This window comes from Diceros bicornis, chromosome 9 (assembly GCF_020826845.1).
Source record: "Diceros bicornis minor isolate mBicDic1 chromosome 9, mDicBic1.mat.cur, whole genome shotgun sequence".
In the NCBI taxonomy this organism is placed as follows: Eukaryota; Metazoa; Chordata; class Mammalia; order Perissodactyla; family Rhinocerotidae; genus Diceros; species Diceros bicornis.
Genome location: NC_080748.1, coordinates 50,992,664 through 51,008,550, shown reverse-complemented (window position 1 = coordinate 51,008,550; position 15,887 = coordinate 50,992,664).

Here is a 15,887-nt window from a genome sequence, read left to right as displayed (position 1 = left end):
GATCAAGTATATTTAAAAGTTTAATACCATTATAACTCAAAAAAGCATTCATTTTATCCACACTGTCAATATTTTATATATACAATTATTTATAAAAAATTCCACTTTATAACTGAAGGCAAATAAAGATAGTTCCAGATTTATTGGTAAGCTGCGTTCTGCAAATTATTTTGGAACTTAGAATTTGCTTTCCCATAGATATAAAATTCAACATGGTGGTTGTAGCCTTCATCTCAGTCAAGCATGGTGCTGATATGAGGGTGCTGAGTGGTTGTGGAAAGCAGCTAGACACATGAACATGTGAGTGGTTTCCAAGGGACCTCAGGTTTTCTACCACCTTGCGAAGCTACGTGGAAGCACTAAGAAGGTCAATAAACTAACAATAGTCTAGAGTTGAAATGAAATGACCCCGTATTCAGGAATTTCAACATCAGAATGAAATGATCAGTGCCTTGGTCTAAGGCAGGTGGTGTAGCATGTTTCCTGATGAATGAGTTGTTGCACACCCATGGTCAACTAGTGGTTTTAAGGAGCAACCCACACTAAGTCTCATAAGCCACTTATCACCACCACCCATCTATCTAATTTATACCCAGATATTATGTTGGATAGAAACAGAGAGAAGAGACGGGATTCTGAAAGATCAAATCTTCCAAGCAACTTAGTATCCAAGGAGATGTTTAAATTATTGGCACCAATGAAGATGACCGGTTTCAACTAATCTTATCTCTCCTGTACCCCCAAGCTTGTGAAGAGTAAGATGAGATCAGGTATAGACAAGTACAGAAGCTTCATTTTCTTTGCACATCTTAAAGTTGTATAATTAATTCTGTAACCCTATCACACTTATATAACTCATTCTGTTCCCTACACTCTATTTTGGTAAACATGCATCCCAGATTTCATCAATTTTTCATGCCATATACCCTCTAAATCCACAACCCACTTAAGTGGTGGGAATTGACTATTTCCTTAGATTTCTTTGCCTAGATATGTCTGGGAATCCTCAATTTGGAGACTTGGGAATCCACAGATTCACCTCAGTGTAGCTTGTTTCCTCACTGATCTTCTCTTATAAAAGTCATCTGTTTTCATACTGCAATCACCTTCTTCAGACCTTTTGTCTCTTTCATACTGCTTTTTCCCAAATATTGATATTATACTCTTCTGTCAGTTTTCCATATGATAATTACAACCAGGTTATAATCTTGAACACGTTTTACTAAATACTTTAGGATAACAGATAGGAATTTAAAATGGAGGTACTGGCAACAGAAAATTATACAGCTGTTCTTAACATTCACAGCATTATGCCAATCCGTAGGTATCTCCAACTAAATAGCATTCTTAACTTCCTACTTTCCTTCGTATAGTTGACAGACAGCTATCTCTCTGCATTAGGGGGACCTTCAAGGATTTCTTCCTGACCTGGAGTCTAAGTGTCAGCTTTTAAGACCCAATTTAAAAACAGCAACAACAACCAGTTTCCCTCCTGCCTTCCTACTTCAGGCAATTGACCTCCAAAGTCTTCATTTTCTGGTCTAATGCAGGCCACTTGTCAGGCCATCTTCTAAGAATGACAGACAATGGAAACATCATTCGATTTCATCTCCGGGAATTGGCTTTGCCATAGAACTCCTACCAAGAAAGTCCACGAGAACACAATAATCAGACATCACATCATGTAACAAAATCTAGATTATTGTTAAATGACACTGAGTATAGGCTATTGTCTGAACAGTCTAAGTTGGACTGGCAATCGAAGTCTAATCTTTAGTGTTCTGCCACCAGGTAAGGATGTGCCTCAACATTCTTTAATTTAGTGTGTTGGTCCTACATTGTTTCAAACATCCTTATTCCCAGAATAGTATCCTTGCTTTGCATTTTCATCATTAAAAGACCCATGGAAACGATTTTCGCAAAACCTCAGACAGATAGTCTTCAAAAATAGGTTAACAACTATTATCAGGAAAAAAAACCTGATTACAGTTTTAAAATGACAGTCATCATTCATCATCCTTGCCCCTACCATTTTATTTACACACACACTCACACACGCCACATTTCTTTTTACCAACAACGTAAAAAAAAATGAGATTTAATATTAGCCAGAGAACTGCATTACATTATGAACTGTTAAGGGGAGGGGGGGATGAATTTGTTTATAAGGGTTGGGCCTTCTACTAACAAACATCCTACAAATATTCTTGGAGATAATATTGGTCATAGCCAGCAATTTATGGGCTGTTTTCATTATAACCAGATATCTGAGAGAATGGTCTACCTGTTAGTTGTCTTTCCATTTAAAACACCTATTTAACTTCTCTCCATCTTGGCCCACTGTGACAAAACATAATCTTAGAAATTTTCTTTTAAATTTTAGTTTCCAAATAGCAATATCCAGTAATTTTATGATTTTCTACGACATGCTATTGATAGTATATATGAGAAACAGAAACAAATGCCAAATTTTTTAACTCATTTGTTTACTTAGAATCCATAGAGAAAGTAAAATTATTCTAAATTTCAACAAAAATCACAGGATTTCAGTTTTTTAAAAAATATTATTCCAAGAGCCTTGGTTTGGACAAAGGCGATGCATCCATGGAGGTTGTAGAATAAATAGCAAGATGTATAAAGAGAATATTTGAGATCCTTCCACATTTATTATCTGTATTATGTTTGCACGTTTTTAATATTCACTAAATATGTAAAATATTTTAATATTCAATCATTCTTTCCGTTATAGTTTAAGCTCAGTGTAAAAGGGACCTAGAACCATATTTACCATGACTTCCTCCACAATTCCCTCAGCTTAATAAACTTTTTAGAGGTTTCTACTAGATATAAGTCCTTGACTTCACTTTTCTTAGATCATTTACTTTAGAAAAATTTTATTTGTAAATTCTTCCTCTACCCCGTTGAGATGTAAATCTTCTCTCAGCTTCTTCCTAGTTTTATGACCTAGGAATGTCAAGGACCTGGGAGTTATCCCTTGGAAATGGAATCATCAAGAAAGACAGAGTCACTGTTTCCCAGTATCTATGGGAGGGCAGGAGCCTAACTTCGAGCAGCACCGATTAGCCAATACAGATAGCCTAATTATACTGATCAACCTCCCCGCTAACACCACCCTCCAGTTCTCTTCCACCGGCTCACCCCATGGATACATCACCCTTTTCCAAACCAAGGCTCTTGGAATGGTGTTTCTAAAAGAGCTGAAATCCTATCATTTTTCTTCAAATGTAGAATAATTTTAATTAATCTCTCTAAGTGAAAATTGATTTTAAGTGGATATTTGCATTAAATATTCTCCCACCTTTTGTTTCATTGAAGTTCAGCTCAATCTTTCTCCTCTATTGCAATAGTCTTGAATAAAGTCTTCCTTGTCTGTTTAACACCTTCTGGTGTAATTTTTCTTTGATAATATTTGCCTTATTCATGACTGTATACCCATTATTTAGCACTTTATTACTGAGTGCCTATAATGTACCTTGCTGGGAATGCAATGATAAATAAGATATAGGCCCATCTCCTCTATCAAGGATCTCAGTATCTACTAGAAGATGCAGGCTTATAAACCAAAGATTATAATGTAGAGTCAAGAGTAGAGTGACCTCTTTATTTGAATTAAACTATACAGTGACCAATTTTTGTGTGTGTGTCTGATCCACTGAAGTCCATGGGAGAAATATTGAAATACACTGACGCTGCTGCTAGAGACCTAAAGCCCATTTAGAGAAATTACACTTTAGTCACTCTTTGTTTCTCTGCTTCCCAGGTAAAAAAAAGACAGCTGTGTGTTTTTCTGGTGGGAGATATGGTGGTGAATGGCAGACAAGGAGATGTCTCTGAATTTAGTACCCCTCAACCTTTGGGACAAATTGAAATTGCATAATTCTGGAACAGTGGGAAGATCAGACTTTAGTTATTTTAGCTTATGTCTGCAGGTGTAATATGTTAAAGAGCATGTTTAAATTTATATGCTAATCCTTATATTTCAGTGTATATCAGAAAAGCAGCAAGAATTTATAGCGTGCTGGTGAAGTTATAAAATCTGGGTTCTAGTCCATGCTCTTTCAAAAGTAACTTTAAGACTCTGGGAAAATCCATTACCTCTGTGAACCTCTCAGTATTCTCAGTTGTAAATTGAGGGTGTTACACTAGCTGAATCCAAGGTACTATATATTTTAAAAATATTTGACTATGTGCTTTTCTAAGAGGAAGAAAACTGATGAATGGAAAATATTTTGTCATATACCTGGTGACCATGTTTTTATTGATATTTTAGTAATTTTATTTAATACTAATTATTTGACCATCCCATCCCCAGGCAATAAGGCTCTTTACATTCTAGTTCCAACTTCATCTCTACCAACAGCTTTCTCCTTTCGCTGAGATCCATTCATGCTGCATTTTTCATGAGTGTCTCACATGCCAGGGCTTTTCTTATTCTCCACGATGAAATTCTCTGCCCAGCTTCTTTGCCTGACAAAACTTCTCTACTTTCTGACACAACTCAACTGCTCTCTCTTCTGTTACTCATCCCTGACTTTAATGCTCCAGGCAAACGCCAGAGACTGCCTCTTTTGTCTGTGTTCCCGCGTATTTGGTTCACACCTCTATAAAACAAGGTGAGGAGGTGATGTCATGAAAAGAGTTAAACAGTGCACTCAGAGAAACCCAATTCCCAACTCTCAGCATTGTTCCTTTGAGTTATGCCTATGAGGTCAATTTATTTAATCTCTCTAAATCTTAGTTTTTTAGCTTTTAAAAAGGGATATAAACTCCTGCCTTAGATCGTTGTGATTAAAAATGACAGCATGTGCAGTGGTTCTAACACACACTAAATGTCCAATAAATGACAATTTCCTTCCTCCATCACTCATATTATCATAATCAAAATGTCTGTGAACAAGGGCCGGCCCAGTGGCCTAGGGGTTAAGTTCACACACTCTGTTTGGCTGCCTGGAGTTCGCAGGTTTGGATCCCAGGCACAGACCTATCAAGCCATGCAGTGGCAGACATCCCACATATAAAGTAGAGGAAGATGGACATGGATGTTAGCCCAGGGCTAATCTTCCTCAGCAAAAAAAGGAGGATTGTCAACAAATGTTAACTCAAGGCTAATCTTCCTCACTGAAAAAAAAAAAGGAAAAAGAAAAAAAAATTTCTGTCAACAGAAGGAAAAACGTTTATCTTATTCATGACCTATGACTTAGGTAAACAAAACTCTCTTGTGTTCCTTCTAAGCTGCAGAAACTACTTTTATGTTTTCATCACTGCAAGCTAGAGTTCTTAAAGTCACACCCCATTCTGGCAGAAATATTGCTATTGTAATCTCTCAAGGAATTTACCATTTAGCTTATGCAAGTCTTTATGGTCAGCTCAGGTACAACCTGTTGTCTCATGCTGTCTATTCCAACTCTTAGGCTGCGAGGTATCATGTATGCCCTTTTGTTATTCCAAAAGTGACAGCCTTCATGCTGCCCTGGGGTTTCCTTTATTACTAGAATTGGCTCATTACACAGAATTAGAATGCATACTTGTAATAACGAGAAATCTTTAGCAATTACCATGGAAAACCTCCAATTGGTAAGGAATCCATTGTAGTAAATGTCTTTTCACTGAAAAACCACTAACTAAATGCTTCGTGTAGATGTTTTACTATGGAACAAAGGATTAGGAACAATGGTGAGAAAAGTAAAAGACTGAGACCTCAGATGAAAAGTATTTGTAGGAAAAAGTCTTGAGACATCAAGTAGTTGCAGAAGTAATTTGTCATTGATAAGAAGAGTATGCCCAACCTATTTCTTAAGATATTATGGAAAAAATATATAGCTACTGATCTGTTTGTGTGTTTTGGTTATGAACCCAGTAATGGATTTAATTGGCTTGTTATTGTAGAAGGGGGTATGGATGTTAGAATTAAGAAGGAGGGGTTTCTGTTATATATGTGTTGACCTTATAGTGCTGGTAGGAGAGGCTTTCATTTTTAGGAAAAAAATATACAATTCAATTATCAATAAACATTTATTAATTACCCATTAAATTTAATATAATAAATACCTATGGCATGGGCAAGCAGAAATGAAGGTATCTATAGTATAGGATTATTTCTGATAGACAATGTTAAAGTATATATATTATTATAAAGATCAACAGATATGGTATAACTTTATTATATAGGCATTTTATGTAAGCATATTTTTAATAATGGAATTGTAACATGCATAAAGCAACAGATGAGAATGCAAAAATAGATCTTCATTTCAGGTCCAGAATATTCTTGGCTTCTATTGTTAACTCTTAGGTATTTTCAAAAGAACCATAGTCTACATCTAAATTCTCAAAGACAGAACCATATGAACTATAATTTTATATGTTTTTAATTAGCAATTTTTAATACCTCATACTGCAGTGATGACTTTTTTATGCTGGAATACCCCCTCCTTTTCTTCCTCCTGAGAAGGTGGACCACATATCATATGGCTGATTCTTGGCACTTTAATTTCAACCACCTTGGCTTTTGAAAAGCACCCTGTACACTTCACAGTCTGTTTTGTTATCACTGAAACAGCTTTTTGAGATATGCAGCAATACACACTATGCATTTTGGATTAGAATCTGCCCTACCCCCTAACCATCCCCACACACACTTTTAATCATTTGGCTTTATGGGGGCTTTATCATTTTCATTAATGGAAGAAAGATATTTAAACATTTGTACAGTCATTGTATTTGCAGTCTGATCCATACACTAGCTCTAGCACAAGGACATTTGGTCATATATACTATGGCAGCTTCTTTGTAGTACTCTTTCTTATTCATTAAATGAGAGAGATTATTTTTTCATCTAATAGAGTGATAAAATAAAACACTTATATTCGGGGGTTGAATTACCCGGACACAGTCATCTCAGAAATAATTTCCATTAGATAGCTATGCTGTTGAGTGTCTAGTGATTAACAATGCACTAAGAACGTATATTTTGTCATATGAATTGGTGATTTTATTTTTACCAGAAATCAACACTAGAAGACTATGGCACCAAGTGTAAGAATTGTCTTGAAAGAATTTTATATTTTCCTAAAAGCAATAGTTTCTCACCTGTCTAATTATTTTTAAAATGACAAAGGGTAATCAAGAAATTCCACTAATATTTTTATATTGGTGATTTGAGTAGGAATTTTGATCATTTTTCCAACTCAAAATAACAAAAGAACTCAAAATAGCAATAAACACCCCTAATAATATCCTTTTCTAAAAATAATTTACTGTGTAACCACATCTCCCCCCAAGAAATATCTTAGTGTAGATATAACATCTATCAGTTATTTTTTCCCCTTTAAGTAGTTCGGTGAGACAGTGTTTAAAAATACACATGATATACAGTATCAAATTTCAATCTTGGCTTTTTATGCAACTGAATAACTGTTATAATCAATGAGAAAGAAAAAGCAACATTTTTGAAGGTTTTACTTTTCAGAACATTATTTGCCAAAAATACAGAGTGGTTTCCAAAAACATTCACAGCCACCATCACCTCTTCAGGCAGTCACAATAAAGATATTTTTGGCCCATTTTATTCTGCAGATTTATTTAAAGAAAATATAAATTTAAAAACTCAAACTTATGACTAATAAACAATTTGAAATCTGTGCGAAATCTTAGCAGTTTTCAAAAACTCTGTATATTTCCCTGGACCTGTTTTATTTCTTCTTGAAGAGTAATGCTAAAACCTGATGCATATTGTTGATATAATTTTCTATGAGTTAATACAATCACAAACATTTGGGGTTGATAACATGAAACCCATATTTTGTAGTTACTAGAAAAGACTTTCACCATAGGGGGAAAAAAACGAGAAAAGTTAAGAGGACAGTTCCTCAGTCTGTACTGCTGGGTTGGTGAAAATACATTCATTTAGGAAAATATATGATTGAGGTAGATTGTGGAATGATGAGGTGGAAAATAAAGGTCCAAATTAGGAACTACTGCAAAAGGAAAGCAACATTTTTTAATTTATTTCCAACAGAGCAGGACCTAGGCTTCAAAGACTCCAAAGTCCAGCCATTAAATAATAAGGTAGTTTTTATTGAGGAGACATGCAGGATACCCAATATAATTAGATAGTAGGCCCTGGAGGATTTACAGGACTTAGGATTTTTTAGAGTCAAAGAGCTAAGTAAGCCAGTATTAAAAGACCTACCCCTGATATGAATAAATCCCACATCTGTAAGTTGTTTGGGAATTTTGCTTTGAACCTTGTGAGGTGCTATAACTCAACAGTCCTTTCTTTTCCATGGGGCTTCTTCCACCTTGAGCCTTATATGGGGCAGTCTTGTGGTTTCTCTCTTCTCTCTCTCTCTGCCTGTCATCTCTCTTTCTTTCCCTTTTTCTCTCTCTCTCCTAATAGTTTTTTCTCTCTATTTGTTTCTTCTTTTTTCTTTATGTGCATGCTTCTCTTCAAGCCATTTAAATTAAGGGCTAAAGTATTTTCTACCAAAAGATTATTTTCAGATTTTAAATGTTGCATAATAGAAGATTATTACACTGCTCTTTTATTGCTCATGATTTAAAACAGAAATATATTTTTTCCACACAAGTGCACTCTCACCATAGGCATAATTTTCCAAAGTATTCATAATGAACTCTTAGTTTAGAAAGGGGGAAAAAAAATGAACCAATGTGATTCAACATGTGATAGGGAATTTTATAGACAGAAAATTCAATAGCTGACCAAAATATGTTTTGTGCTCTGATAGGCAGTCAGAGGCATTGTTTAGATTTATTATATTTCTCTCCAGTTCAATCTCATCTTGTAGCTTTTCTTTTCTCCCATGGGCCCATTTCTCTTGGTTTGCTTTGTCTTCAGTGTCTAAATCTGGAAATCTCCTTTCTTTATTTTCCTCCATTCTTTTCTTATAAAAGGTTTCTGGATGTAAGCATTTTCCAGTCATTTTAATTTTTTAAACAAATAAAAGAGAGCTGCATGCATGTATTAATCCATTTTTAATAGCCACTACTGAAAGACAGGGCATTTTCTTGGTATTGTTTTGAATTGCTATTATCTTGAAAGAGTTTTATTTTTATCAATATCTATTGTGACATTCAGTTAAAATGACAAAGACTCCCATGCTGGGCAAACTGAAGAAACCCTTTAGTTCAGTGAATAAAGGACTGAGACTGGCTGCGGAGGATTTTTTTATATTTTTGTTCATATTCTATTGATTCTATAGTTCCTCTTAAATAATTTTCATGTACTATTAAGAGAACATGGTATTTAGTATACAGATAACTTTTTCACAGGGTCAACTATAAAGTTTGTAAGATCTGATACGTTGCTGCCATCTATGGACAGAAAATGAATACTGATTTTAACATTAAATGTGTGACTGACATTTTCACATATATGTACATAAACTTTTATAAAACTCTAAGGAATGCTCATATGCTTATTTATACATATAAAGAGAGTCTACTTATAAACATCTATTAAAACTCTGAAAAGAATCAATCTGAGAGACATGGATTCAATAAGTACGGGTACCATTATCTGAGCATTGTATGGCAACAGTGTGCAGTCTCTTACATAAGTTGACAAAATATTTTCACATACCTATCTTTCAAGATTATGAGTAGAGAAAATACAATTATATTATCTGCCCCATTTTACAAATGAGGAAACAGGCTAAGAGAGTATTCACGATTTGCTCAAGTCATGGTGCTGATCAGGGGAAGAGTTCGCTTGAGCGGAAGTCTATCGACTCCACTCTCTAGGATTTCTTTCCAGTATTTTGCAGGGCCTGGACTTTTCAGAACACTTGTTCCTCAACCCTTGCTCAAATTTACCATTATGTATAAACAGCTACCACCTAATCAGAGCTCTGCCCCTTCATTCTTTCAATAAATATTTGAGGGCCTACTCTGGGCCAAGAACTCTGCTGGGAATTGAGAAACTGCTGAGAACAAGAAAAAAAAGATCCTTGCACTCTTCAAGCTCATATTCTAGTGTGGAGAGAGGCAACAAAAGCATGTACATAAATGGACGGACAGGACCAGTTCAGAGAGTGGTAAGACCAATGAAAAAAATAAAATAGCATGATGTAATAGTGAAGATAGGGCACTGCCAATCCTTACAGAAATGTAGAAGAAATAAAAGTACAATCAATGCTTTGAGGAAAATACAGCCTAGTTGAGAAGACAGAACAAACGATGCTATCATTATGCAACATAATGAGGTAAATATCGGGAAGAATAATAAAAAACAAAAGGCACTTCATTGTGTGGCTCACACTCCACTCCCTCGGCTTCAACGGTACAGAATTAGTAAAGTTCAATACAGCACTGACCTCACAAAGGATAAAAGTCTCAGCAAAGTCTCCAAGAGAGCATTTGATTTGTATAGACAGTGCTGAGGCAGAGGAAACATTTTTGCAAAGGCATGAACTTGGGGATACTGAAGGAAGGAACTGTGTAGCATAAAGGGACTTGAGAAACATACTTTTTTTCTAACACAGACATTTATTACCACATCAGGCTTTGTTAGACGTTGCATTTCCGAATCCCTACTGTTTTTTTTTTTTTTTTGGCCTTGGCTCTGTATCCAGAACAACAATCTTAAAACAATCTTTTTTTACCACACAAAGTTTCTTTAAAAAAAATAATATCACCGTAATCTTGATTATTCTTAAGCATTTATTGTGATTTACATTCTGTAATATTTAAGAAGTATTATTGAAAAAACTTAGTAAGAAATTAGCTGGTAAGCTTAGAACAATGTAGCAAGTAAATAATTGCCATAAGCGGTATTCTTTGTATGAAGTGAGAATTTCTTATTGAAATATTTTTATTCTCGAAATGTCTACTTCTAATTGAATCTAACCTTTTATGATATACCATGAATTCAACGTAAATTCTAATAAGAATAATTGATCATTATTGAATTCAACTTAAATTCTAATAAGAAAAAATGATTATATAGAAAAAATATACAGTGGCTCTATGTTCTAGGAAGCAATAAAGCAGTATGAGAAATCAGATGCTTTTTGCAAATAAAAGATACAATTCCCATTCCTTGTTGTTAAGGACTCCTCATTCCAGTTCTAAAGAGCATCATTAAGGAATATAGCACCTACCTAAATTTCAGTATCTCAAACAAGTACCCATAAGCAAGCATATTGGTAACTTTCTTTCTTTTTATGTTAGTTGTGAAGACAGGAACATAGTAGTTTGAGATAGCAAGAATTTTTAAATAATTTGGAGGTATATATTTATATCCACGGAGTTAGAGATTTATCTCTGAACTGGTTAGTTTGATCAGTGTAAATAATCCATCCTGAATCCAAAATCCAAAGCAGTTTTTCGGGTATGTAATTGAGCCAATGAATCGACGAATTGTCACTTCACCTCCCTATGCAATTTGGCCACACTTGACTGTATATAAAGGTAATGATACTAATTGAAAGCACAGTACATTTTAGCCATTATTCAGACAAGACACACAGCAATAAACCAAATTTTCTAGTTTTATTCATCCATCGTGAACGTTATTACTATGAAATGCATTATGCAAGCTATATTTTATTTTCTTCACAAATTACATGAAATGAAATCAAAACTGCACATTTTTACAGCACACACTATAATATGCATTTTTGACTCAAGTCTTTTCAACATTTTGTACCCTGCTCTCGAAACTTGATTTCTTTTTTTTACACACCGTTACTAACTTAAAATGATTGACATTGTTAAGAAAAGGACTATAATATACTGTATCTGACCTTTTTCATTTAAGTGTTACAGTAAATAATCCTGGGCATGCCAGTGAAGCATGGATAACACCTCCTTCAATCCTGCTTCTAATTTTAACAGCAAATAACAGGAGATGCTCTGCATTTGTTCCTCCACGTTCACTTTGTACCTATGATTTCCAGTATTTGTAGATTTCTAATCCTCTTGCCTTTCTGAGTATTAGAAAATACTCAGAAGCACTCAGTATCTCTAATTTACTGTAACATTTGTTTGTAGTTGTTAGATAGGTAGGTAGGTAAATAGATAGATAGATAGAGAGATAGATGATAGATAGATAGATAGATGCAAACCTATAGATAGTTCACTTAAGAGCAGGGTGTAGTCAGGGAAAGTTTTCCCACAGGAGATGTATTTCTGCGTTGAGGATTATTTTGTGTAATATACTGAGGATAAGGGTATAGGTGGAGGGCAGAGAGAGGGGGAGCATTCCAGGAAGAGAAATTAGAAAGAGAAATGTGGGCAAATAGCAAGGCATAGGCAAGCTTGAAGTCTTGTAGGAGTATCAGTTATTTTTTCTGGAGCATAAGATGCATGAAGGAGAGCAAAGAGTCTAGAGAATGAAGTGGCAGCTGGATCATGAAGGTCATTGTATAGCATGCTGAGGACTTCAGAGTTTATCATTTTTAAAGGGGTAGAGGTTAGAAAGAGAAGGAAGTGCTTTGAAGTTATGATATAATTAGATTCTTCTTTTAAAAAATCATTTGATTGGAATGGGGACAATGGATTGAGCAGAGTCGGGGAATTAATAGTCCAGGTTATTGATAACCTAAAGCAATGGCTTTAGGTATGAAAAGGAGGAGATGGAAATGTGGAACACTTAAGTGGCACAATCTTCAGAGCCTGCTCACCAAGTAAATATGGGAGCCGAAAAAGAAATAATGGTTTAGCATAACTTCATGTTTTCTGGTTTGAGCAACTGGATGAATAATGATATCCTTAACCACAATAGATAATAAAGAAAATGTGCAATTTGGAGGGAAAAATGATTAATTCAATTTTAGGTATGTTGAATATCCTGGATGGCGTAGACATACATCATTTATTTTATTACCTGAGAAAAATAACAGCTATATGTGTGCACAAATTTTGTTTTGAGATGTAAAATATGTAAGTACTAGGAGAGAGACACTGAGGGGGGAAAAATGACATGAAGAAGAGGGTTTATATAGTTTCTGAACATTTTGAGCGCCTAATAGAGATATGTTGAATGAATGAACAAATTATGTGCCAGATACTGGTCTATACACTAAGAACACAATGGTGACAAACAGTCCCTGCTTTCAAAGAGCTTGCAGTTCAGTGGGTGAGATAGAAATGCAAATAGATAACTACAAAAGAGAGAGATATACAATATAAATGCCATTAGTAGAGGATGTTCTCAAAGTTTTTCAGGAAGAGAGTATAATGGATTCAGGAAAATTTCTAACTGGTGTTTCACCTAAGAATTCAAGGAGAAATAGGTACAGGAAAGGCAGCCGCTGCAGTGTGAGGAATGGGTTGGAAGCGACCAACACAGCCTAGACGTTCTTCTTGGCTTGACTAAACTTTAGATGTATTTTTTCCTGACTATAGGCACCTGACCTCCCTTTTCTTAGAGCATTTACTTTAGAAACTCGTGGTTGTATATTCTTTCTTTGCCTCTTTGAGATGTAAATCTTCTACAACCCAGGAATGTCTTTCTCAAGGACCTGGGAGCCATCCCTTTGAAATGTAAACATTAAAATAGCACCCATTATCTCCCAGTCACTGTGGGAAGGTAGGAACCTAACTTCAATCAGCACTTATTAGCAAACACAGATGGCCTAATCATGCTGACCAACCTCCCCACTAACTTCCTTCAGTACTTCTCCACTAGTTTGTCTCAGACCTTAACTACCCTGCCTTGGAGTAAAGGGGTATGTATGTATGGTGACGGATAAAAACTAGACTATTGGTGGTGAGCACGATGCAGTCTGTACAGAAACTGATATACAATAACGAACGCCTGAAATTACACAGTTATAAACCAATATGACCTCAATAAAATTTAAAAAAAAACACAAAACTCCTCTGCCTTTTGTTTCGTCAGAGTTGACTTCAATCTCTCTCCTCCATTGTGATCGTCCCTCTCCCCTTGCACCAATATTATTCAGATTTCGCTCATTTGTGTGTGTGTGTGATTAATTCTATGCAATTTTATCACAGGCGTAGATTCCTTCACCCATCTCACAGAAAAGATACAGAACAGTTCCATGACCACAAGGATCCCTTGTATTGCCCTTTTCTAATCACATCAACTTCCTATTCCATCTTTTTCCTTCTTCCTGCCAGGTTCTTAACCTTTGGCAACATCGATCTGTTCTCCAGTTCTCCAATTTTGTCATTTTTGAGATTGACATTTCTCCCTCAGCATGATTCCCTGGAGATTCATCCAGGTTGTTACATGTATCAATAGTTTATTCCATTTAATGCTAAGTAGTATTCCAGAGTATGGCTGTGCCATAGTTTGTTTAACCATCCACCCACTGAAAGACATCTGGATTGTTTCTAGGTTTTGACTGTTATGAATAAAGCTGCTATAAACACTAACAAACAGGTTTTTGTGTGAACATATGTCTTCATTTCTCTGGGATAAATACTGAGGAATATAATTGTTGGGTTCTATAATAGTTGCATGTTTAGTTTTTTAATAAACTGCCCAAATGTTCCCCAAGTGCCTGTACTATTTTATATTTTACATTGCCACCAGCAAAGTATGAGTGTCCTCTTTCTCTGCATCCTCGTCAGCATTTAATGTTTTCACAGTTTCTTATTTTAGTCACTTTCATAGGTATTTAGTGATATCTTATTGTGGTTTTTACATTTCCCTGATGGTGAATGATGTTAAACAACTTTTCATATGCTTATTTGCCATCTGGTTATCCTCTTCAGTAAAATGTCTGTTCGTGTCTGGAAGTTTTCGAGACTGTAGACAAGTTAAGCTATTGCAGTAAATCATAGGAAAGAAGATGAGAGCCCATACTAGAAAAGTGTTAGGGGAATGAAGAAAAGGAATCAATTTTAAGTGATCTTTAAGGGATGGTTCTTTGGAGGTAAGGATGTGGAAATGAGTAAATTCATAGATGACACCGAGGTTTCTGACCAACTCAATGTAAATTGAATGGCCAATTCAATTGGTTGAGGAGAAAGTACAAGGAAAAGAATAAACTAATCAAGAGATATTTTTTGAAGAAGTATAAGGAAGTTGTAGCTATAGATGAATTTCTTTCATTATTTTATTCAAGAGATCTAAATAGCATTTGAGTATGTGATTAAATTTGTTCATTTTGTATGGTAATTTCAGCTTGTCAGTAAACTGTGATAGCCTAGGAATTGGCTGAGAGTGTCTGGAAAGATAATTTGAGATGGAAAAATAAATAACCATAAATAAAAACAAACAGTCCATATAGGAACATTTGAAAATACATTGCACAATAAACTCTTTTATCCCATGGTCAAGGAATAGAGCTTGCCAGCTCATCTGCTGATCAATACAGACTCTCCTTGCTTATTACATGGATTACTACATAATTGTATAACCTTTACTCAAACACACAAACATACATATACATACACACACACACAAAACATGAATCGTGTTCCTACGTGTAAAATAATATAGAAAATGAAAAGCATTTCTTTAGAATTTTGTCTGCTTATTTCAAACCAGTATCGACTTTAGGGCTACATTGTCTAGGAATTTGAAACAATTCTATGCAACACCTTGGGAAATTAGTGTCTTCTGTACAAGGAAAGTAGAACACCAAAAATTTTTGTGCAACTTTGCTGTATAAGACGATGTAGTTTTGGATTCTTGAACCCTAGGAAAATAAGGTGAAAAGATTGCACATTGCAAATGCCAAAGAAATACTTTCATAGGTCTGCAAGATGATAATGGTTATCATCTGATATTAGCTTGATATCACTGAATAAACAATTGTGCTCAGGAGGAGCTAGATACAGTTTAAAAGTTAATGGCTGCTTGCATAAGTGTGCACACTGTCTTTACATAGGCATCAATTCCTTTTATAAGAAATTGTTCCAATGAGACC